This window comes from Zootoca vivipara, chromosome 4 (assembly GCF_965207765.1).
Source record: "Zootoca vivipara chromosome 4, rZooViv2.hap1.1, whole genome shotgun sequence".
NCBI classification, from domain to species: Eukaryota; Metazoa; Chordata; class Lepidosauria; order Squamata; family Lacertidae; genus Zootoca; species Zootoca vivipara.
In genome coordinates, this window is record NC_142587.1 from 91,299,244 (window position 1) to 91,324,548 (window position 25,305).

The following is a 25,305-nucleotide window of genomic DNA, read 5'->3' on the forward strand; positions in this document are numbered from 1 at the left end:
CCACTGGAGCTGATAATATCTTCTGTAAAGGAGAAAGGGAACAACAAGGCTATTAAGAAAACAAGTCAAGCATTTCCTTTTCAGTTCTGTAGCTGCCGGAGTAGGTGTCAGCCTCCTGCTCCCTTTCTTGAAGTCAGGCACACTGACTTTAACTGTGTGCCTTCCCTTTAAATACAGCCTAGTATCACTCCCTGTTTCCCTCCATAGACTAGGAAAAGCCCTGTTGCAGGTTTGTATTAAGAGCCCTGCCAGTGGTGTGTTTCGTTCTTTATTTTTTAAATGTAGAACACCTGCTCTTTACTTGCTTTAATGTTCAACATCTGCCCAGCTAGCTTGTTTTCTCTTTTGTTGTTTATTGACTCTATATTTAAAAAGGGCCCTATCATTGCACCCCATCCTTTCACCAGAAATGCTGCCAGAGAAACTTACAAAAATCAGCAGCAAGACATTGGGAAATGATTAATAGTGAATTGAGAAAAATGTTCAAAACTACCTTCTCCCCCAAAACCCAGAGTCCTTTTTGTTGGGGGTAACCCAGACTGAAATTCCCAAGTGTCAGAAAAGGTTATTTAGGTATGCTACAACCGCGGCCCGTGTTTTGTTAGTCCAAAAATGGAAAGTGAGCGAGGTCCCAACTAAAGAGGATTGGCAACTTAAGTTGACAGAATATGTACAACTTGCAGATTTAAGATATAGAATAAGAGAGCAAGAATAGCATATGTTTAAAGAAGATCGGGAAACATTTATTGAATATATGGAAAATAATTGTATGCAGCTGAAAATGCTGGCAGCATTAAGATAAATTCAGCAGAGTAAATAATTTTTGATGGATGTAAAAGTGGAAAACTGATCCGAATGGTTATATTAAAATATGCAGGGATGTATGATATGATGGCTAGCCCTTACTCGTTTGCTCTTAGCTACTATCAACAGCAACTCGCAAAGCCTTCTGGGAAATCCTAGCAGGCTTTGCACCTGAAGCTCTGTACTTATAGGGGTTCCGGCTTGGGTCTCAAAGCTGACCTTGTTTGTCTTACTCTCTCCATTCCTGCCTACCCATTAATTCTTTCAGGCAACCCAACCTGCCTTGTCTGTTTCTCTGTCCATTTGGTTACCCTTGTTGGAGACGTGGAATTGAATCCATTAGGGCTGGCTGACAGGAGTTCCGGCCTTGGATTGCTTTTTTTGGAGTTCCTGGGATATCCTGCTGTAAAAATGGCTCGCTTTGGATGGAAACTGCAGTATATATGAAAGTTTTGGGTGCTTTCCCTGGAACAAACTCGTGCTCTGATGCTGATTCTTGCCAGAATGCCTCGCAAAGAGGACTCCCTTGACAGGCCGGATAATTGTCCACGAATGTAAGCAGTTTTGAAACATATCTATATAGCATACTGAGAGTAAAGTTGAAACACCCCAGTCCTGAGAACCAACTTACCAAAGCCAAGCTGTTTGTGGCTTCTGATGTAAGAGATAGGAACGTGCATTCTTTTCTGAAAGATGTGACTAAGGTCCATCTGGTTCAGTTTTCCAGTGTTCTGAAGCAAATGTCAAAAGTAAAGGAGTGGGTAGTTTCATACCCTCCAACACGTCGCGACAAAATGCCCGGACGCCACCTTCCGAGGGTCGCACTCCCGCACGAGTCACGTGACCCACGCGAGATTGCGGCCCTGGGGAAAAGTGCTTTTTGAGGCACTTTGCTAAATCGCGGCCCCAAAAAAGTGTTGTTGTTTTTCAGGGAGCGAGATCACAGTGTGAAATTGTGTGAGATTGCAGCACCCCCAATGGCTGTCATGCTGTCACAGGAAATAATGGGATGTCTTACAGGGAGAGCTGAGGGGTGCATCTGTACCTATTTGAGATATTGGAGGAAGGAGCCTTAAGAACATAAGACGAGCCTGCAGGATCAGGCCAAAGGCCCATCTAGCCCCACATCCTATTTTCACTGTGGGAAACCTTGAGTGCCTTAGCAAGGACTTGAGTGCCTTAGCAATCTCTGTACTTGCGATCCCTTGTAATTGGTATACAGGGGCCATAAAGCCTTGTAAGGGGGGGGGCAGAACATCTCCACTGTCCCTGTCACGCAGAATGAGTTTCCTACTGCACAGCTGTACATCCAGGGAGTCTAGATAAACACGCACAGGTCATGCCACAGAGGCTGGGAAGATTTAGGGTTAGGGAAGGGGTCTACTTTGTTTTTGACCACCAAGTGCTGAACAAAGTGCTTCAGCTACGTAGATGAAAGTTAAGAGTTAAAGCCTCCGAGATCAACTTCTTATATTCCCCTTTGAAAGGAAACGATGGCGAATCTAGGCCTGAAAGATTTCAGTCCCACCCCACCCCCCATCAATTTCCTATCTTTACATATGCTACAAACATCTAAAATATGCCTCTTGATCACCAAAGGCTTAATTTATTAAAATATTTGTATGGGAAGAAAATCGTAAGTACAAGTCGTTTTTTATTTAAAAATAACCCAGTATGACCCAGTGTAGGACAGACAAATTGTTCTGCTGTTTAATACCCTCTGAACCTCAGGCTGATGTGATTCATAATTTAGGCATCTTGGCCACAATCCAGTGCAAATAAGTATCATGAAGCTTAATGTCAGGGATGCTAGTGAATGAACAAAGTACCCTTCGCCCTGAGGCTCCTAGAAGCTGTCAGGATGCAACAGCAGCCACACCTCGGGAACGGCTTCAACTGGCCAGCTAAACCAAGTGAGGTTAGTTGATGGGTCACAAACCCTCGGTGAGTTAGGGACTAGCCCTGCATGCAAAGACAGGCTCCAGTGGATTGAGCGGACGAGGTCAAGAGTGGATCCAATGGTGAAGAAGGCAGTTTCTGCACATGTTGTAGGGAAGTGGGGGGAAGATGGGGTCTTTAACCTGGGAAGGTAGCCAGCCCATCTCGTTAAAGGAAAATTCTAGTCCTACACCTCCACCGCCTTGCGGGATATCTTCGGGAAAAGAAAAGGCTAAGCAGTAAACCCTACAGAAATCTGGGTTGGAGTTCCTAAGTTTGTTGGATGGCGTCTCGTATGCCTCCTTCCAGCAACTCCTGCAGCCAAACTGGTGCAAAATCTTGCTCTGCTTTACTTTGAACCACATCAGCGAGGCTCAGAGGGGGGTCTTCTTGTCATCTGGGCAGCCCAGGACTTCCATAAACACTGCCCAGACTTGTGCCCCAGGGAGGTCACTTTGGTGTTGCTAATACACTGCAGCAAAAACAACGTGGACGGCAGCAGTTACGAGCCACTGGTCCAGACCTCCTCACTTGTACTAAGTAAGAACTAAGGTTTGATAGACCCTTCCTCCCAATGTGAGGGTGAGTGACCTAGCTAAGTCTGGCAGGACAGCTTACTCTATGGTCTTAACCCCTTCATTAACTAGACTTAAGCATGTTGGTTATATGAGGTTGCTTATCCCACAGGTTTTCCAGTTTTCCAGTCTTAGATTGTGTCTTTCACATTTCTGCAGGAGTCTGTGGTTTTTCTTTAAAAAGAGAAAGGAGGTCATGTCTATTAGTCATGTGCTGATCTCACTGTCGCCTGGCCCCTCCCAGTATGCTCCTGTTTATCTCCACTCTTCAGAATTTTGCTACCAAAATTATTCAAAATTGTATAGGCACGCCACTTCTCCTTTCTTCAATCTCCAATTCAAAATGCCTCTCTCTGGGAAGTATTTGGCTTAGCTCCTTAGTCTCCCCCATCGCCAACGGTGTCTGAAACTGGGGTTGATGAGATGGTGTTGCAGTCCAACAAAATCAGGAGCGCTGGAGGGTCCTCACCCCTGATCTAAATCGAAACTGCAAGTTCCTTGGCAATTTTTTTGCTTTTATTTTTCCAGAAAACGCCATGTAGATTAATTGCACTGTTGTGACAATAATGATTAATTGCAGTAATTTGCATAATAATTATTGGGTCTTGCAAGGTTCCTGGTCATATCAGCAACAGTAGAGCCAGATTTAGCACTTCCTACTGCCAGCTTTAGAGTGGTTTGGACCCGGCTTACGAGGAGGTTAGACTCTATGCTCAGTCTTTCTTGTTTGTGGGGTTGTTATATGACTATGAGCACTCATTCTGATTTGCTTATGAGGTACTTATACATCTTCTCATTCATACCTGAAGGAGCGTCTCCACCCCCATCGTTCTGCCCGGACACTGAGGTCCAGTACCGAGGGCCTTCTGACGGTTCCCTCGTTGCGAGAAGCCAAGTTGCGGGGAACCAGACAGAGGGCCTTCTCGGTAGTGGCGCCCGCCCTGTGGAACGCCCTCCCACCAGATGTCAAAGAGAAAAACAGCTACCAGATTTTTAGAAGACATGAAGGCAGCCCTGTTTACGGAAGCTTTTAATGTTTAATAGATTATTTCATTTCATTTTTCTGTTGGAAGCCACCCAGAGTGGCTGGGGAAACCCAGCCAGATGGGTGGGGTATAAATAATAATAATAATAATAATAATAATAATAATAATAATAATAATAATAATAATAATAATAGAATCACAGAATCGTCGGGTTGGAAGGGACCCCAAGAGTCACCCCCGGCAATGCAGGAATCTCAACTAAAGTGCATGACAGATGGCCATTCAACCTTTGCCTAAAAACCTCCAAGGAAGGAGAGTCCATCACCACCAATGAAAATAGGGGCATCCTATTTTATAATAATGGTAATAATAATAATAATAATAATAATAATAATAATAATAATAATTTATAATAATTGCCAGGGGTGGGTTAGATTATTCTTGGAGTACCTTCCAACCCAATGATTTTATGATTCTATGAATCATTATTTAATAAAATAGTATAAAATTATTATTATTATTATTATTATTATTATTATTATTATTATTATTATACCCTGCCCATATGACGGTTGCTCCAGCCACTCTGGCCGGCTTCCAATATATATAAAAACCTAACAAATCGTTAAACATTTTAAAACTTCCCTATACAGAGCTGCCTTCAGATGGCTCAGGGCTTGGATAACTCCATACCCTGCAACGTTTCTCTGATGAAAATTGAGACGCCCTAAGGAAAAGTGGGATCAAATCCAGGATCAAATCAGAAACTGGGACGGCTTCTATAAATCTGGAAGTGTTCTTGGGAAATAGGGACACTTGGAGGGTCTGCTAGAGGCAACCCCGATGTCCTGCCTTTGCTGGAAATTTTGCCGAGCAATTAAACTTGTGTGAGAGTTCATGTGGCTCAAGGCTGACCGGGTGCGTGTGTGCTCACTCAAGGTATCTTTAATCAGAATCTGATTTATTATGGCAAAATGGGGGAGAGGAAAATGAAAATTGGATTCCAAATCAAGTACGACTTATTCCATGGCACGTTTTATGGAGCTTGTGGGAAGCCCTGTGGTCTCGGTGTGGATTAAATTATCAAACGCAGCCATAGCCAAGAAATGCAATACATTTCTTGTGTTCCCAAGGAGATTTTATAATAGTCATATCTGTTGCTAATATGCGACATGGAGAACAGAAAGAAAAACACCAGGGGAAGCCAATGGTGGTGAGCTGCTGAACTGGTTCCCATTTCCTCTCGCAAGGAGGACAGCCCAGCCCTCTGCTCATGGGAAACGCAAGGAGAGAAGTTTCTGACCCCAAATGATTCATGTGAGGATCGTTCATCAGTCAGTCCACACCCAATCCCTCCTGATCCACAGGCACCTCTGGAATGGGACGACAAGGGATGGTAACGCTTATCACTTTCCCATATACAGTGGTACCTTGCAAGACGAATGCCCTGCAAGATGAATTTTTCGCGAGACGAATGCGTCTTGCAATCTGATGGTAACTCGCAAGACGAATTAATTTTGTGAAAAATTCGTCTGGCAAATCGTGTTGGATTTTTTTGAATAGTCAAGTTACTTTAGAGCCGGTCTAATGTAAATACTGTCTGTTTAAGAGAAACAGGTGCCGGTGTTTCTGTTAATTGCCCACAGGCGTGGGCTCTGCTCCTTGTATATAAGGCTCTGCCAGAAAGCCTTCTGTATCTCTTAGTTAGATCTTACAGTTTGATTCATCTCTATGTAGATCACTCTCTCAGTTGTTCTCAGTTTAAGAGTTTCCAAGTTGAATCTTAGTAAGAGAGACTCTCAGTTTAAGAGATTCCTTAGTTGAATCTTAGTATGAGAGTTGCTTAGTTATAAAGCTAGATTGCTGTTAATTCTTGGGTTGTTTAATGGGAGTTATGTGGGAGTTTTGAGGGAGGTTTGGAATGTGGGATAAAGCATTTATCTTTAGTTTAAAGTCTCTTTAGATTCAGTTTGTTTTTCAGTTAAAGAAACCCAACCGTTTGCATTTTCATCTGCATACTTTTACAAGTGTGCAGCTAGTAAGGGGTTTCATATAAGGGAGATAATTCCCTACGCTCTTGGTGGTGTTTTCTTAGCCAGGTCCACTTCTGACTGTGTACACTCTGCGTGAAGCTTACTTTAAAGGGCCACTGGAAACTGGGATATACCATTTAGGTTAAGCAAGTTTCAATACCCAGTTTAATCCAATATTATTCTTATCATATATATATTATTCTCCAATAAATCGCGGTTTCCCATAGGAATGCATTGAAATTTAATAAATGCATTCCTATGGGCAAAAAAAGAAATTTCAATGCATTCCTATGGGAAACCGCGATTCACAAGACGAATTTTTCGCAAAACGATTGGACTCACGGAACGAATTAAATCCGTCTTGCGAGGCACCACTGTACAGCAGGGATGAGGAACCAGAAGAAGTTGCCTCCATGGCAGGGAATAGTGATCATGGCTAGTAGCCTACAGGCATGTAACACGCCTCCTTAAATACCTGTTCCTGTCACAATATACGCGGCGGTCCTTAGAGTGCCCCCAGACTCCTTGTTGCTGTTCCTTCTAGAGATTAAGGGAAGGCCTGGGGTTGATGGGAGTTGTAGTCCAAAACAACTGGAGGGCACAAGGTTGGGAAAGGGTTTTTTTCTATATAGAAATGGATTCAGCTTCCAGGGGCTAGAAGAAACTGATGTGCCATACAACACACACAAACAGAAACACACCTCTAACGGATTTTGTGCTGGATTCTAATGTTGCAAGCCATTTGGGGAGCCAGCCAATTATTGCTGAAACGCGTGTGTCATTCCTACGGCAAACCATCAAGCAGAGCTCATTCAAAGCCTGAGCGCCTTTCTAATGGGGACTGGGTGGAAATTGGCAGAATGACACTTTGCAGAATATCGCAGGGCAAACATGTCAATGTGTGATGAGCTCCCATACAAAAATGTACATAAAAACGCCTCCCCCCCCCACAGCGTCTAGACAAACTCAACTACGGCAAGACTTTCCTTTTGTGATGTGTGACTAATGGAGGTCTCATTTGAGCAATGGGAGGCACAAACATCCACTGATTAGGAAGGAGAGAGCAGCCAAGCATCGTTCAAAATAAGCCGTTATAAATCTCTCAGGCTCTTTTTAAAATAAATGTAGCCATTTTACTGTTTCCAAACTTAGCCATCAGATGAACACAGGTAGCTGTTCTATAATGAGTCAGGCCATGGGTCCAGCTAGACTGGCTAAATCCCAGGGGTTTTTTTGGGGGGGGGAGATGTGTCTCACTCAGCTCCTGCTCTTAGCATTTTTTTTTCTGGGTTCCCAGGACATTTGACAAGCATCTCATCAATTCCTTCATCCAAGTCATTTATAATACAGTGGGACCTGGGTTCCCAAACGGCCTAGTTGTCGAACAGATCAGCTCCCAAACGATGCAAACCCGAAAGTAATTGTTCCAATTTGCGAACGTTTTTTGGAAGCCAAATGTCTGATATGGCTTAAGCGGCTTCTGATTGAGTGCAGGAAGCTTCTGCAGCCAATCAGAAACCGCACCTTGGTTCCTGAACAGTTTCGGGAGTCGAATGGACTCCCAGAATGGATTAAGTTCGAGAACCAAGGTACCACCGTATGTTGAACAACAATGGACCCAGGACAGAACCCTGCGGCACCCCGCTTGTCACTTTTTCTCAGGATGAGGAGGAATCATTAATAGGCACTCTTTGGGTTTTGTCAGTCAACCAGCTACAAATCCACTAAACATTTACCTCACCCAGCCCACATTTTACCATCTTGTCTGCAATAATATCATGGGGGACTTCGTCAAAAGCATTACTGAAATAAAGTTACACTACATTTCTTAAAGGCTATTTTATGCCAACGTGCCTTTGAAGCTTTAAAAAATATTATTGAGTCATTTGATTGATAGATGGATTGCGTTTACATCCCACCTTTTTCTCCAAGGAGCTCAAGATGGCGTACATAGTTCTCCTCCTCCCCACAATATCCTCACAACAACCCAGTGAGGTAGGGAGGGGGCAATGACTGGCCCAAGGCCACCCAGTGACCTTCACGTCCAAATGGGGATTCAAATGCTCATCTCTCAGGTCCCAGTCCAACACTCTAACCACTATACCACACTGCCTCTCTTTTAGGGTTGCCGTACGTCTGGAATTTCCCGGACATACCTGGAATACTGCTGTCGGAAGCAGTGTCTGGGTGGAAATTGACAAAATTTCCAGGAAAACCCTACTCTTTTAATGATTATTCTGTATTGCTTTTTAAGGCTTCAGTGTTGTTGTACACCAGCCTGATGTTTTGTGAGAGAGCGGTGTATAAGTACTTTAAATACACGAAGGAATAAGATTTAATTGTTTCTCCTTTTTTGGCAATGGTTTCCATCCTTCTCTTTCCAGCAATGTGTAAGTGGCCCCCCTACATTGTAAAGTTATCTCGCCCTCAAAAATTTGATTGTAGACCCAAGTCCTGAGGGCTGGCTGAGGGTAAGAGGATAAACACTCCAGCGCCTCACATACTTTCCAAATGGCTTTGATAAAATATGCATTTTGCCCACAGTGGTTTTCTTGAGAAGGCCTCTTAGAAAAAAAACAAAAAAACTTGGGAGCTTTTCTGATAAAAATTAAATAAATCCCCTACCACCACCACGACCAAGTGCTGAAAAATCACGAGGCAAACTAAAATCTATACCCTGAGAAATTCCTTTTGCTTTCCACAGGTTTCTTTTTTTTTAAAAGAAAAAAGAGAAAATAAAGAAAGGAATTGCTGAGGCAGCATTTGATTCATAGCTGCCAAGTTTTCCCTTTTCTCGCGAGAAAGCCTATTCAGCATAATGGAAAATCCCTTTTAAAAAGGGATAACTTGGCAGCTATGATTTGATTGTGTCACCTCAGAGAGCGGGCAAAGGATTTCTTTTCTCTCTCTGTTTATTTCAGACAAATCAAGACTTAGCCATCTCCTGAGGAAACAGCATTTGAAAACCAAGCCCTTTCTTTTTGTCAATTTTTTTTTTATATCTCCACATGAATCTCTGATGCATCCTGCAAAGAGTATGTGGAATACAGTTACGTTTTTTTCTTTTAAAAAAACACAAAAAATTTTCTCTCTCTCACTCATGTTAGCAGCCTCGGTATTTCCCACAATGGGCGAAAAGAAACCTGCCATTTCAGGAAGAGAGCGAGCAAGCTGCTTGTGTTTCTCTGTCCATTTGCCAGAGGGTCAAAGATTATCCCCTAATAAAAGGAGAAAGTTCACCCTCTCCCTTGAACCCAGATGAGCTTGCAAGGATGGAGCATTTGGTATCACCACAGAGTTTGAGACGGGATGTTCTTCGCCTACCACCACCTACACAGAAATTCCCGGGTCAGCTTCCCAGCTCCTTATGTTATGACTCAGCAAGGAGTCATAACTTGCAGAATGGTTCACACGGGATTGAAAAAGCAAATGGGCTGGGTGTCACACCACAAAGGATCATAGCTGCCAAGTTATCCGTTATTTTAAGGGATTTTCCCTTATGCTGAATAGGCTTCCTCACGAGAAAAGGGAAAACTTGGCAGCTATGCAAAGGATGGGGAAGAAATCCGAATCAATTCATCTACCTCATCCACTCTCCTCAAAAATACGAGAAGATGAAACACAGCCATCCTTTGAAATTTGCACTTCTCCAGATCTTGGAAGTGCAGTTATCATGCCAAGTGGTCTGTACAAAAATGCACATACTAGTTTGTATAAAAAAGCAAGGAAGACATCGAGCTTCCCAAAACCAAACTTTTTTTACTCAGGTTTCTGTTTCTTCAGAATGAGGGACAGCGGAGACTGTGATGTCTTTAGGATACAGTGGTACCTCGGTTTATGAACACAATTGGTTCCGGAAGTCTGTTCATAAACTGAAGCGTTCATAAACTGAAGCAAACTTTCCCATTGAAAGTATGGAAAGTGGATTCATAAGCCATGAATATTTCTACATTCAGCTTTTGGGGACAAACCCAGATTCTGGTATTATGAGAGAGGGAGGAGAAACCTCATTCCATCCCATTTCTCCATGCCACACACATATTTTTATTCACCTCTTATCATGTTCCTTTATGAACACAATTGGTTCCGGAAGTCTGTTCATGAACTGAAGCGTTCATAAACTGAAGCGAACTTTCCCATTGAAAGTGATGGAAAGTGGATTAATCCGTTCCAGACGGGTCCACGGAGTACTCAACCTGAAGCGTACTTAACCTGAAGCATGGGTGTAATTGGTTCCGGAAGTCTGTTCATAAACTGAAACGTTCATAAACTGAAGCGAACTTTCCCATTGAAAGTAATGGAAAGTGAATTAATCTGTTCCAGATGGGTCCGCGGCGTTCGTAAACCGAAAATTCGTAAACTGAGGTGTTCATAAACCGAGGTTCCACTGTATATGATTTATTTACACATACAGTGGTACCTCGGGTTAAGAACTTAATTCGTTCTGGAGGTCCATTCTTAACCTGAAACTGTTCTTAAACTGAGGAACCACTTTAGCTAACGGGGCCTCCTGCTGCCGCTGCGCTGCCACCGTGTGATTTCTGTTCTCATCCTGAAGCAAAGTTCTTAACCCGAGGTACTATTTCTGGGTTAGCGGAGTCTGTAACCTAAAGCATCTGTAACCTGAAGCGTCTGTAACCCGAAGTACCACTGTATATACAACCTGAGCCTGCAATGGAGGGCTTCACAGCATTAGCACCCCAAAGAGGATCTTGCTTCTCCCATAGCCAGGGCGTAGGATTCCAACAGATATCAGGCATGGCTCTGTCTCTCTGGCTTTGCTTTCAACTTCTAGCTTCTCTGGTTCACATAACCTGTGCCGGATTTACGTATAAGCTAAACAAGCTATAGCTTAGGGCCCCACTTTCTTGCGGCCCCCCAAAAAATTTAAAGGGAAGAAACCTGGATGTACATTTCCAAAATATAAGATAAAAAACAAATAAAATAAACATAAAGCAGCAGTGTTGTGTAGGCTCCTATTTGTTATGTGCAAATGGCTTTAGATACCCATTAGGTCCATAAATTCAGTGGGTCCATAAAAAACAGTGGGTGTCGCTGTGGGTTAAACCACAGAGCCTAGGGCTTGCTGATCAGAAGGTTGACGGTTCAAATCCCCGCGGCGGGGTGAGCTCCCATTGCTCGGTCCCAGCTCCTGCCAACCTAGCAGTTCGAAAGCACGTCAAAGTGCATGTAGATAAATAGATCTACAGCGGGAAGGTAAACGGCATTTCCGTGTGCTGCTCTGGTTCGCCAGAAGCAGCTTTGTCATGCTGGCCACATGACCTGGAAGCTGTACGCCAGCTCCCTCGGCCAATAATGCGAGATGAGCGCCGCAACCTGAGTCGGTCACGACTGGACCTAATGGTCAGGGATCCCTTTACCTTTAGGTTCATAAATTACCATATAGCATATATTCAACACAAAAAAACAACATCAATTTGTTGTTGACAAAGGACAACTGGACATCTAAAGGGCCCCATTACCTTCAGTAGCTTAGGGCCTCATCAAACCTAAATCCGGCCCTGCACATACTGTAACTCAAAACACCCAACTGTGGCGAGCAGAAATCAGGCATTTCTTTCCCTCTCAGGTTTTGCCTGGTTCTCATCCAGATCACACACACTCCACTCTGGCCATTGTCTTTCACACTACCAGGCAAGTGAGGAGATCACCTATTTGCATAGCTGCCAAGTTCCGGCCTGAGAAATATGGGACTGGACTGGAAGTAGCAGACCGGAAGTAGCGCTGCCGCCATTTTGGAACTGGGCGGAGCATGCTCAGAAGCTACTTTTGATGCTGCTCTGCCCTGTTCCAAAATGGCCGCCGCACCAGAAGTCGCGCTGCAGCCATTTTGGAACTGGGCAAAGCAGCATCAAAAGTCGCTTCTCAGCATGCTCCGCCCAGTTCCAAAATGGCCACTGCGCCAGAATAAACCGGGGGAAAACAAAAAAAATCTGTTTTTTTCGGCTGGGGACAGCTGGAAAAACGGGGGTTTCCCGGGGAATATGGGAGACTTGGCAGCTATGCCTATTTGGACTCCGGCACAGAGTAACTTCCTTTGTTATTCTAACCTAGGTGGAACTTAGGGGGCAACTGTGACCCTCGTCTGGCTAGTTCAACAATGGGATCCTTCATCATATTTTAATCCTTGCCAGATCCAGGATCCCAGGAAGGAGAGGAGACTCATCATGCAGGCTAACCCCCACCCCTGCCGAAACTCACAACAATCTATTGGAGGAAATAGCTGATAAAAATTAATTGCATTAGGAGAAATTGCTATTCAAAGCATTCTATGTTAGGCAAAATTGCATACCGGGGACTCAGCTACATTAGTCAAAAAACGTTTTGAATTCGTTATAAGCATGCAACACCAGATTGTAGCAGAGAGCAAAATAAATTTCAAAGCGATTTTTACATAGCGTTTTTTCTTTTCCATTTTTATAACCATTTGATTTCTGACTTATTTATAGCGGGTTTTCCCCTGTACGCACATCCACCCCTGAATGTGTATATTAGGTGAAATTCGCACCAAAATTCTGATTCATTTCCCATGAGGGCTTTTTTGAAAAAAAACCCAAGTAAATTGCAAAATGATGTGGAAATGTGGAGAACTGAATGTGGAGATTGAAAAAAAATGAGAAATGGAAAGAAAGTGACAGGTTCCCTCATCCCTTGCCACCTCTATTATCACTGCCCACCCTTGAGCTCTAGGGAGAGAAACATGGCGGCAAGAAAACTTGGCTTTCTGTCTGAGAGATGCAGGAAAAGAAGGAGTTTAAAGTTCTGAGCCATTAAAGCTCTTCATTTGTTGCATTTAACGAGTTCATTATTTCTTTCTTAAAAAATTAAAATGACCACAGCAGCAGAAACATGCTAATGCGGCCAGAGCAAAACTAGTTCTCAAACAAATGCAAAATGGAATAAGAATAGGATGTTCTTAATCGCCGTTATTGAGTCACGGGGAGTAATTATTAACTCTGAAGACCTCAAGATCATTACCATCTTCTGCCAGCAGATGTAAGACTTGCAGCGGGTGATAAGGTGCCGCCCTGAGTTGCGCTTTTGCCCGTCTAATAAAGCACTAACTATTCCAACACTAATCAACTCTCTGGAGTTACAGATGGAAGAGAAATCCATTATAAACGGATTTATAGGTGGAAGTTGGCCGTTCTGATCCCATCGAGCTTCGCTCGCCTTGAGTGCCCATTTATGCCTGAGTTGCCTGTGCATTGTCAGTTATAATTACAGTGGTGCCACGACTTACGAATTTAATCCGTTCCGAAGGCACCTTTGTAAGTCGAAAAATTCGTAAGTCGAAAAACGCCATTGGAAACGCGATTTCCCATAGGAATGCATTGGAAACGGAAAAATTCGCAAGTCAAAGCAACACTATCTAAAAATTCGCAAGTCGAAACATCCCTATCTAAAACCGCCACGATTTTCCCCCAGATGTCGAGACATTCGTAAGCACACGGCCATTACCTCCATTCGTAAGTCGAAAAATTCGGTTGTCAAGTCGTTCGTAAGTCGCGGTAACACTGTACATGAAAAGATTGTATACAATTATATGCTAATTAAGTGAAAAGATACAAATATTATATGTATAAAAGAGTCAAGCCTCGTGCTGTAATGTCCTTCTGCATCATAATTATACAGTGCTGATTATTTTACTGTTGCCATATGTCCAATGACGGAATTAGTGTCCTAGGCTATGTTAGAAAACATGGAGTATATACATTGTTGTTCTTGGCATCTGTTGGTCTCGAGAGACAATGGAGCTCACCTCCAGGGGTGAAGCAGGGGCGTAGCTAGCTGCTCCAGTACCCAGTGTGGCAGGGGCAGGGTGATCCGCCCAAGGGGGCACCCACAGCTATCCATGCATGGGGGTGAACGGTGATCTGCCCAGCGGGGCACCCAGGCGATCCGCACATGGGGGGGCACCGCAGTGATCCGCCCAGCGGGGCGCCATGGCAATCTGTGCACTGCAGGTCAGTGTAGGCCAGGGCAGGCAAGGGCCGCCCCCGTGGTATGCTGTTTTGTCACCCCTCTCAAGGATGACACCCGGGGCAGGGTGCACCCCCCTTTCTAAGCCGCTGGGGTGAAGTCAAACTGCTGTGTTAGCAGCACCAAAGTGTGCAGGCCTGGGCAGTGTGTATGGAGGTCCTGGGCTGCCCAGATGACAAGCCCCTCCCCTCATTGTTGTGGTCCAAGGAAAGCAGAGCAAGATGTTTGGCACCAGCTTGGCTGCAGGAGTTGCCAGAAAGAGGCATACAGTCATACCCTGGTTTACAACCGCCTCTGTTTACGAACGCCGCAGACCCATCTGGAACGGATTAATTCACTTTCCATTACTTTCAATGGGAAAGTTCGCTTCAGGTTAAATTCGCTTCAGGTTAAGTACGGACTTCTGGAACCAATTGTGGTTGTAAACCGAGGTACCACTGTACAAGGCAACAACTCTCTGAAGGATCTGTGTAGGATTTACTTCTTATCCCTTCCTTTCCCCAAGATATCCCGCAAGGCAGTGAAGGTTTCGGATCAGAGTTTTCTTTCTCCTTCCTTCCCAGGCTGACGAGTCCCACCTGCCCCTCACTTCCCTCTACGGCACATGCAGAATCTGTCTTCTTGACCAAAGGACCCACAATGGGTCTCGTCCGCTCAATCTGCCAGAGCCTTCTTTCACCTGCAGGGGAAGTCCCTAACTCACTGAGAGTTTGAGACCCATCAACTACTCTCACCTAGTTTAGCTGGCCAGTCAAAGCCATTTCCTGGGGTGTGCCTGCTGTCGCATGCTGACAGCACCTAGGAGCCACAGCTGAGAGCTAAGTGCAGGGTAGGGACCCAAGGTGGACAAACTACCGGTACCCCAGAAGGAGAACAGCATGTCCCCCGTCAGAGGTACTACCCCTCCCTTAACACCCACACACCCCAGTATATACTTACAATATACACATATTACACATATAATAACATATATAATATGAAACAATTCTTCACAGTTTTAGCAGAACTGGGGTGGGTGGGGGAAACCGCTCATCTTCTCATCAAGGTTAAGTAGCAAGGTTAAGGAATTAGAAAAGCCCAGTGTGGATAAGCTCAATATCGAGATTTTTGGGAAGTTTCATCCCTATCTGAAGGCTGAGGCATAGTTGTTGTTTTTCTCCCTAGACATGACTGTTTACAGTTGTTTTGTACTGCTTTAAATGTGCAGGTGTGGGCAGAATGTTTTTCTGTATAAAAGCCACTTGGGGTGGATCTACACATGGGGCGGGGGAACACACTATGAATAAGCCAGAAATTAAATCGTTATAACAAAAGGGGGGGAAATGCTATGGAAAATCGCATGGAAATTTTCTTTGCTCTCCAGCACCATGTGGTTTTGCATGTATATAACGCATTCAAAACACTGTTGTTGTTGGTTTTTTTTGCTAGTGTAGCTAATTTCTTGGTTCTCACCCACAAGGACATCCAAAGGGCCACAGCCTTCCCACAGCAACTAAAAGGCAGAAATCTGGTATACAGACAGTCCAAATAACTGAAAAGGGGACTTTAAAAATATTTAACAACCAATGCATAAAATAATATCGACAATATCAGCTGCCACTCTAGCAGAAAGCAAGCCACTTGCTACGGAAAGGAAGAGGGCGTGGGAATCACAGTACCCCATCACACACTTAAACCAGCTCAGATTAGATATGAGGGGAATGTTATTTAGGGCAAGGGAGCTGTTCTAGAATGTAAACTGTATTTTACTAGCATTTATATTTTATATTTGTATTACTAAATATATTATTATTATTATCATCATCATTATATACAGTTGTACCTAAGAAGTCGAACGGAAACTCAAGCAGCCATTCGGAAGCCACAGAAGCCCCGCCGGACGTTCGGCTTCCAAAAGAACATTCGAAAGCCAGAACACTCCCAGTTTTTTTTTATCGTTCGGGAACTAAAACGTTTGACTCCCAAGGCGTTCGGGAGCCGAGGTACAACTGTACTTATTGATACACGCCGCCTTTTCCCCTGACAGGGACTCAGGGTGGCTTACAGATAAAAAATAGCTAAAAACATAGGTGGGGAAAACAATAAAAACAAACAAACACAATAAAACATTTCTAGAATTAAAACTATGTATAGATGTAAAATATCTATTTAAAACATACAGATAATTGCAAAAGAAACAGCACAGTCCCAGCCCTTTCATTAAAAGCAGTCCATTCCCCAAAGCTTATAGGAATAAGAAGGTCATATACACATGAAGATTGGGAAAGATTGAGGGCACTAGGAGAAGGGGACGACAGAGGACAAGATGGTTGGACAGTGTTCTCGAAGCTACGAACATGAGTTTCACCAAACTGCGGGAGGCAGTGGAAGACAGGAGTGCCTGGCGTGCTATGGTCCATGGGGTCACGAAGAGTCGGACACGACTAAACGACTAAACAACAACATACACATGAAGAATCATAGAATTGTAGGGTTGGAAGGCACTCCAAGGGTCATCTAGTCTAGCCCCCTGTGTGAGTGACCTCTTTTGCCTTTGTCTTTCTCTTGCAGGCTAACCCCTTCGCAAATGTAGGTGATATGAGGTCTCTCTGTGTAATGATTTACTCGGAGCTCTTCAAAAGGCAATGACCAGTCCAACCAGGTGTGTGCCAGGAGAGATAGCATGATAACAAACGACAACTTCCAGCTTTTTCACCTGTTTGACCTCTGAAGCCACTTCACACTTTCCTTTGCAATTGTTCATTCTTTTTTATCAGTTGCTTATCATGCCTGCCTTCCTCTGAGCAGCTTGCTGTGTGGGTTGCTCAGCGAAAGTGGCATAGAAGCCCATGATAAAACACACGTGAGATCCGTTCCACTAACAAATTAGGGGGGGGCAGATGGCTACTTTCCTTTACCGCAGCATGCAACTGCCAAAAAAAGAGGGTGGGAGCAGGGGGGGGGGGGAATTCTGTATTGCTGATTTATACAAGACTGTTATTGTAGACGGCACTTTTTAAAAGTTCATTGCAGCAGAAAAGGAGCTTTCTGGACAGGTGTGGAGTTGATGCAAAATTCCATCTCAGAATATTAGAGCTTGGCCAGCTCAGCAAGTGATGGCGATGTTCACATACTCAGTATCTCTTTATCCAGGAGTCAAAGGGTGGTGCTGGATACAGGGGCGGAGGAAGGGGGTGCAGTGGGGGGCGGACCGCCCCGTGTGTCACCACTGAGGGGGGTGACAAAATGCTGGGTGGCACTCACTGTGGGGCCTGCAGCGCGCTCGAGCCACGTGTCTCTCCTGGGAGTGACACGGTGGCTTGGGCACCTGCAGGCTCCATGCTGCTCCGAACGGCCCGCCCACCGCCTCCCCCTCAGCTGTAGGGTGGCTGAGCAGGAGAAGGCAGGCAGACACCTTGGAGGCCCCACGGAGCGTCCTGCCCCGGCTCATCCCGCCCCGTGGGCAGCTGGCCCCACCCCTGGGTGCAGGGCATGTGTGCGGTCCCAGATCGGCTTGCTCTGCCACTGGCCGGTTATTGAACACCAAACAGCTGAACAAAGGACGACTCTTGTGAGCAGGGGCATTGCTAGGGCATTTACATTTTCAGAGGGAAAACCAGTTCTTTTTTCCTGGGGGGAGATGGTGAGGGAGCTTACCACAGAGTAAGTTTGTTTATTTCTTTGTCTGTTTATTGCGGGCCCTGTCGCAGGAGCTAAATGTAAGATGTGATTAATAAACTTAAGCAGACAACGATCTGGATTAGAAATGGCCGCACCTTTTCGGCTCAAGGCATTGGGTCTATATCTGTTCCAGCCCCACGGACAAAAAAGAATTATGATTTAATTTTAAAAGAGATAAGGGAACTCAGTTCCCTCAAGATCCTGCTCCGGGGGTTTGGGGGGTGGGGAAACCCTTCCTGAAAGTGAAGGTTGTTTTTTTTTATAAAAAAATATTTAAGATTAAAAAGGGGAGGAAGAAAGGGCAGAATGTCTGGAGACTGGCATGACAGAGCCAGGGCTCAGCCTAGTGACATTCCTGCTTGTGAGGGAGAAACTTCAGCTGTGTAGATTAACACTTCTGAATACCAGTTTCTGAAAACTGTGCTCTTGTGCTCATTCATGGGATTCCCACAGGCATCTGGTTGGCCGCTGTAAGAGCAGGATCCTGGACTAAATGGGCCAGTGACATGATCCAGCACGTCCATCTTGTTTTCTTGTGCATGCGTGCATGCTCACCAAGCCCTTCCCTTCCTGTGCACGCTGCTTTCCCCCGAGTCGAGATCACCAACCAAGTGAGAATGAGTAGCCAGTCAGAGGGGATGCCAAGGAAGGGTGGCAGGGCAAGCGATGGGTCTTGCACTCCAGTCTGCCTTCACCTGAGTCGAAACGGGATTTGGAGCCCCATATTTTCATGGAGGATAAGGCTATCGGCTGTTACTAAACACCAGTTGGTGGGAACCCCCAGTGCGGAGAGGGCTCTTGTGCTCGTGTCCAGCTTCCAGGTGTAATGATCTCTGGCAGGCAAGCAAGCCCCAATAAGAAGTAATGACTCTCTGGCAGTTTTATGAATGTTTATTTACAAAACACACACACATCCAGAACACGGCTTCTCACCTGCTCGCATTTACGATAGTTGTTCAGTCTGAATCTTCGCCCCTCCCACAGAAGGAGGGGCGCCAAACTCCCGCCTTTCCCCTCTTGCCCATCCGTTGCCATCTGATATTATTTAGTCTTCTAGAATGGGGACTGAGAGGCTGCCCTCTGCCCTCCCCATTCTCACTCGACCCAGACACAGACCTCTGCTTATCTGCTGATTGCCTAGCAACGCTCTGGCTGCCTTCCAACTCTTCCTCTTCTTGAGAGCTATCAGAGTCTCCCCCAGGAAGGGGGGGTCGAACTTCCCTTTCTCGACTCTGTCAGCCAGCCCTCATCTGCAGAGTCGGTCCCTCGTTCACTTAGTTCAATGTCTGAGTCTGACTCTTCCCCTGCGCTCTGAGGGGCCATGTTCCTGACATCAGGCTTCCCACGGATATCTGATTGGCCACAGAGAAGAGGATGCTGGACTCGGTTCATAGAATCAAAGAGTTGGAAGGGGGGATGAAGATCATTCTAGTCCAACACCCTGCAATGCAGACAATATGCAGTTGTCCCATCTGGAGATCAAACCTGTGGCCTTGGCATTATCAACCCCATGCTCTAACCAACTGAGTTCTTTTTCTGTTCTTCATATGTTCTTTGGCTTCTGAACATCAGAAGTTTCACACTAAGTGAGGTGTCTTGTATGATGGCAACTCTGATAGACGAAGAGCTAATACCCAATACTGATCTTTCGGTTTGCAATCTTAATCTTTTGGTTGCATGCCAGTTAACATAACTTGCACACATGTGGGAGACACCAGTTCAATAGCTGTGAGTATCAAAGACGGAGGGACAAGACCCTTTACTAAGTGGACCACTCCAATCGGTATCAACGCAGTCACCAAAGGTGCTGGACCCATCCTCGGTCCGGCAACACACACACACACACACACACACACACACACACACACCAGCAATTCCTTCCCCCCAGCTATTTTCAGTAACTTAATCAGTCTTGATCCATGATAGAGGAGCAGCAGGGTGGGCAGGTGGGATAAGTGTGCCAGGACACCTCCCTACTGTTTCTGCCTTGCAAATTCCCCCCTTCCCGTTTTGCATATTGGAAGAATCTCATTATTTGACACTGAATTCCCGACCCCACCCTATGACTCACAAATAATCTGACAGCGAGAAGGGCGCAGACGTTTTATAAATAGGTAGCTATTTTTGTGCATGGCTACGAAAATGTCTGGGCCAAAAAAAAAGGGGAGAAAATAAGCAGAGGTTTGGCAAATTTTGGCTGAAGAGAGCTTAAGACTCAGTAGCCACTGGTATCCATAAGTCATCATAGAATCATAGAATTGTAGAGTCAGGAGGGATCCCAAGGGCCGTCTAATCCAACTCTGAATCACAGACGATACAATTTAGCTACGGACTGGAGCCAGGAATAAAGACTTTATTGAGACACAAGTTCAGGATCAGCAGAAAGACAAAAGATTGTTTTGTTGGACTGAAGCATAACAATGCTGATGTCCCGTGTGACAATGATAAATAATATGAATGAAGAATTGTAGCATGTAGTAGGCATACATTGAAATTGTGTCCAAGTGGGTAGTATTTTTAATTCCAACAGGACTTCTCCTGCACAAATTGGTGTAAGTCCAGACAAAGGGCAAATCACATAGGGAAACTGGTCCTGGACGGTAGCATTTCAGACTGCCCATAGGGGCATTATCTATATAATTTTTATTGACGTTTTAAAATTATAAGAAAAGGGGAGGGATGCTCTTATTTGCTCATTCTTCAGCTCAAAGAGAAGAAAAATACAATGTATCCTTAAGATAATAATGATGATTACGAAATGGAGCCAGGAATTGGCCTCTGAGTCGAGACAAACCACTTAGCTTAATACTTACAGATGTTTTCTGTCTGCATGATGGATACATTGGCAACCACTAAGACAACAACTTATCCAGCAAAGATATCCAAGAAGTCAACTGCGGATGAGGGAGTTCAATGGAAACGGGGTGGAGAATTGATATAGGCTCTATTCCTGGCTTGGATGCTCATTTATGACCTTGGACACGTCCCTTAATCTCTCTGTGTCACGTCATGCCTCGTGTATTTCCCATTGGAACGATGCTTCTTCATATCACGCTGCGTTCCAATTTCCTTCAAACAACTGGATGCTCAGAACAGGCTTTAAAGGCCAAGATTTATCTGGAAGGAGGGAAATCGCCAGAGGTTTTGGGGATCTTATAATTTGCTTACTATTAAAATGCAAAGGTTGAGCAGGTAGGGCTGCAACCAGCAGTTTTACTTTGCAATCCTATGCCTGCTTTGCTAGGAGTAAACTGGTGGGAGCTATAGCCCCAAACAGCTGGAGGGCAGGTTGAAGAAAGCTGGTGTTGTCATCTAAGAGAGGAGGAGAGCAACAGCCGTACTACCTGGAGCTGATGAAGTTGGAGTCTGAAACATCTGGAAGGCACCAGGCTGACAAAGGCTTCTTTAGACCTTTTAACCACAATTACTAAACTGAATATTTATTCTTGTCATCTCATTTTTGACCACATCCAGCTTACCTCCATCCATGGTTCTTACATTCCAGGTTCCTATGCAATATTTTTCTTTACAGCATCGGACTTTCCTTTCGCTTCCAGGCATATCCGCAACTGAGCGACCTTTCGGCTTTGGCCCAGCCGCTTCATCAGCTCTGAATCTACTTGTACTTGTCCTCCGCTCTTCCTCCGTAGCATGTTGGACGCCTTCCGACCTGAGGGGCTCATCTTCCAGTGTCATAACTTTTATATGCCTGTTGTCTTTGTCCATGGAATTTTTCTTGGCAGGGATACTGGAGTGGCTTGCCAGTTCCTTCTCCAGGTGGATCACTTTTAGTCAAAACTCTCCACTATGACCTGTCCATCTTGGGTGGCCCTGCATGGCATAGCTCATAGCTTCTCTGAGTTATTCAAGCCCCTTCGCCACGACAAGGCATTGATCCATGAAGGGGAGGAGACTCTTGAGAGTCCCATGGACTGCAAGAAGATCAAACCTATCCATTCTTAAGGAAATCAGCCCTGAGTGCTCACTGGAAGGACAGATCGTGAAGCTGAGGCTCCAATACTTTGGCCACCTCATGAGAAGAGAAGAATCCTTGGAAAAGACCCTGATGTTGGGAAAGATGGAGGGCACTAGGAGAAGGGGACGACAGAGGACGAGATGGTTGGACAGTGTTCTCGGAGCTACGAACATGAGTTTGACCAAACTGCAGGAGGCAGTGGAAGACAGGAGTGCCTGGCGTGCTATGGTCCATGGGGTCACGAATAGTCGGACATGACTAAACGACTAAACAACAACAACAACTAAACTGAATCCCATAGTTAGGGCCAGTAAGCTCCTGAATGCCAATTTCTCTGGCTCAAAATATGTGGAAGGCCTATTCCTTCAATGCCTATCTTGTGGTAATCTGAGAAACATCTTGCTGGCCACAGCTGGAAAGAAAGGATGCTAGACTTGACTGCATTCTTCAACCTTGGGTCCTCAGATACTGCCAGAATACAAGTCCCATCATCCGTGGCTAAGGTGGCTGGGGATAATGGGGGTTTGCAGTCTAACATCTGGGGACCCAAGGTTGAAGAACACTGGACTAGACGAAACTTTATTCTGATCCAGCATATTTCTTCTCATGTCCCCCTCTGTTATGTTCACATCCCTGCTTCCCCAATGGCTGTCTGTGTTAAAGTGAGTTGAAGTGCATTGTTTTAATTTTTAAAAATGAATAGGGAAAATCTCAGCATGTTGGTAAGAGATTAGTGGAGTACCATGTTCTTGATTATCCTTCCCCAAAAGGAGACAAACTATGGCTTTCTGCTCAGATGAAACTTTCCTCTTTCCATATGAACCTACCCGAACCCTGAGATATCTTCTGAGGCCCTCCTTCGTGTGCCCCCTCCTTGAGAGGTCTGGAGGGTGGTCTGGAGAACAGGGCCTTCTCTGCAGTGGCTCCCCATTTGTGGAATGCTCTCCCCAGGGAAGTTTGCCTGGCGCCTTCATTATACACCTTTAGGCACCAGGCAAAAATGTTCCTTTTTAACCAGGCCTTTGGTTGACCTGATCAACATCCCATACCCTTTTAAAATGTGGCTCTTTGGGGGGGGGTATTATTGGCTTATTGCTTTTATTTTTATCTTATATACTTTGATGCTTTTATGTGAACTGCCCTGAGACATCCAGGTATAGAGCGGTATATAAATAATAATAATAATAATAATAATAATAATAATAATAATACACCCTACACCAGGCATAGGCAACCTTGGCTCTCCATATGTTTTGGAACTACAACTCCCATGATCCCTGACCACTGGCCCTGTTAGCTAGGGATCAAGGGAGCTGTAGTTCCAAAACATCTGGAGAGCCAAGGTTGCCTATGCCTGCCCTACACCAATTGGGTGCCCTCCAGGTATTTTGGACTATAATTAGTCTTGGACATTGGCCAGTCTACCTGGGACTAATGGGAGTTGCCATCTAAACACCTGAAGGGCAACAAAAGGGGGGGGAGAGGCTGTTCTAAACAGTCTTCAAGGGCAGCCCTCTCACTAATGTAGACAAACTACTGCTTGTGCTGGTCCCAGTGCAGTCCGACCACTGGTATTTGAAGCTGAGGAGATATGACGTTAGCCACAATCTATACGTATACTGTAATTTCTTGAGAAATACCGCTGTTGGATGCACTTCCCTTCAAACCAGCTTCCGTAGGATTCGAAAACATAAGCTACGGTGTTCCTCGCACTGTGAACTCTCTTGTAAACATATATGAATAGTATCGGAACTTGGTTCTCTTTTGTGCATATATTCAGTGAAGTGCAGAGACAAAGCACTTCCCCAGCTGCGCCAACAAACGACCAGTTTGCCTTGGGACTCCTTCTGACCAACTTGTCATGTTTGTTCTTGAGGGTTGACAGCAGGGCCAAGCGCTGGTTTGCTTTGTGGGAGGCTGTTGAACTTGGTAGCTGACATGTCTTGTCGCCTTGGCGTTAATTCGTCGGCTTGCAACTGGAGTGGGCCAGGTGCACTCCCTAGGTTTGCAGAAGGGGGGGGGACACAAGCCCCGTTCCTTTCAGAAGCACCTTCGGAATAGACCCATGTACAATAAACAAACATAACGTGAAGGTTTAGCCCAGAGGGGGGTGGGGAAGGCAAATCAAGTTCCATCTTCTTTGCAGCAAGCATTACCTGGTGATAAGCAGGCCAACCTGGTGATAGCAGGTTTAGCTGCTGTCAATGGCACCAGAGCATGATAGATTCCCTCCCCCCTCACATGCCGCTCAGTTTGCAAGCCTAATATGAAGAACCAACCCATAGCTGAAATCAATGGTTTCTGATCCTGATCTGGAAAATGCACATTACAAAGCAATCCCTTGTCACTGCCTGTCTCCTCCACCTAACAAAACAAAACACAACACAACACAGCTGCAGCCAAACTGTTGACCAGAGCTGGCTATAGGTAACATACAACTCCCTTGTTACGACAGCTCAGCTGGCTACTGATCTGTTTCCAGGCACAATTCAAAGCCCTATATGGCTTATGTCCAAGCTCTCTGAAAGACCCTCTTCCTTCATATGAACCTGCCTGGGTTCTGAGGTCTTCGGGGAGCCCCTTCTCTCAGTCCCACCACCCTTGGGTGGGATGTGGGAGAGGGCTTTCTCGGTGGCTGCTCCCAGACTTTGAAACTCCCTCCCTAGAGAAACTAAACTGCCTCCCTCCTTGCTATCCAGCAATGACAGTCTTGATCGTCCAACAGGCTTTTGGGAACCGACTGCTTTAATGAGGGGGCTGGTGTCTTGCTGTTTTGTTGTATTTGTCTGTATGGTTTTAATATATCATCTATATCTGTGGTGTGTTTGTGTGCGTGTAGTATTAATTCTACAGTATTAATGTTTAATTGTTGTTGGTTTTTTACTCTTTGTGTTTTTTCCTATATTTTTGACTGTTCTTATTTCACCTGTAAGCCACCTTGAGTAAGGCAAAAAGGCGGTGTATACATAAATAACTGTATAATAACAAAAATAACAATAGCAAATTTGCTCATCGTTATATCAGCCTTCCTCTTCCTGAGGCAGTTTTCTGGGTTCTAGCTCACAATTCTTTGTGGCCAACAGCTACTTTGTCTTCTAAAAGTGGGGTGTCTGGCAGCGTAAAGAATGAAAGACCCTCCTAAAGTGTGAAGGCAAGACATATATTTGCACTGTTTCCATTTGACGTTTCCCCCCAAGAAAACCCCCTGCTTTTCCAAAAGAGCCCAAGGAAGATTACAGCCAGCATTTAAAATCAAATACAAAAACAATACCGGATCACCTCTCTCTCTCTCCCTCCCCCCCCCCTCTCTCTCTCTCTTAACAGTTGTA

The 25,305-nt window shown here is 45.0% G+C and overlaps 1 long non-coding RNA gene across 1 annotated transcript; it reads left to right on the forward strand.

Annotated features, from left to right (window-relative positions):
• Positions 1-1,072: 1,072 nt before the first annotated feature.
• On the forward strand, positions 1,073-16,452 carry LOC148686047 (uncharacterized). The gene is made up of 2 exons (XR_015949796.1): positions 1,073-1,358; positions 16,157-16,452. It is a non-coding gene; the product is annotated as an uncharacterized LOC148686047 (long non-coding RNA).
• The last annotated feature ends 8,853 nt before the right edge of the window (positions 16,453-25,305 follow it).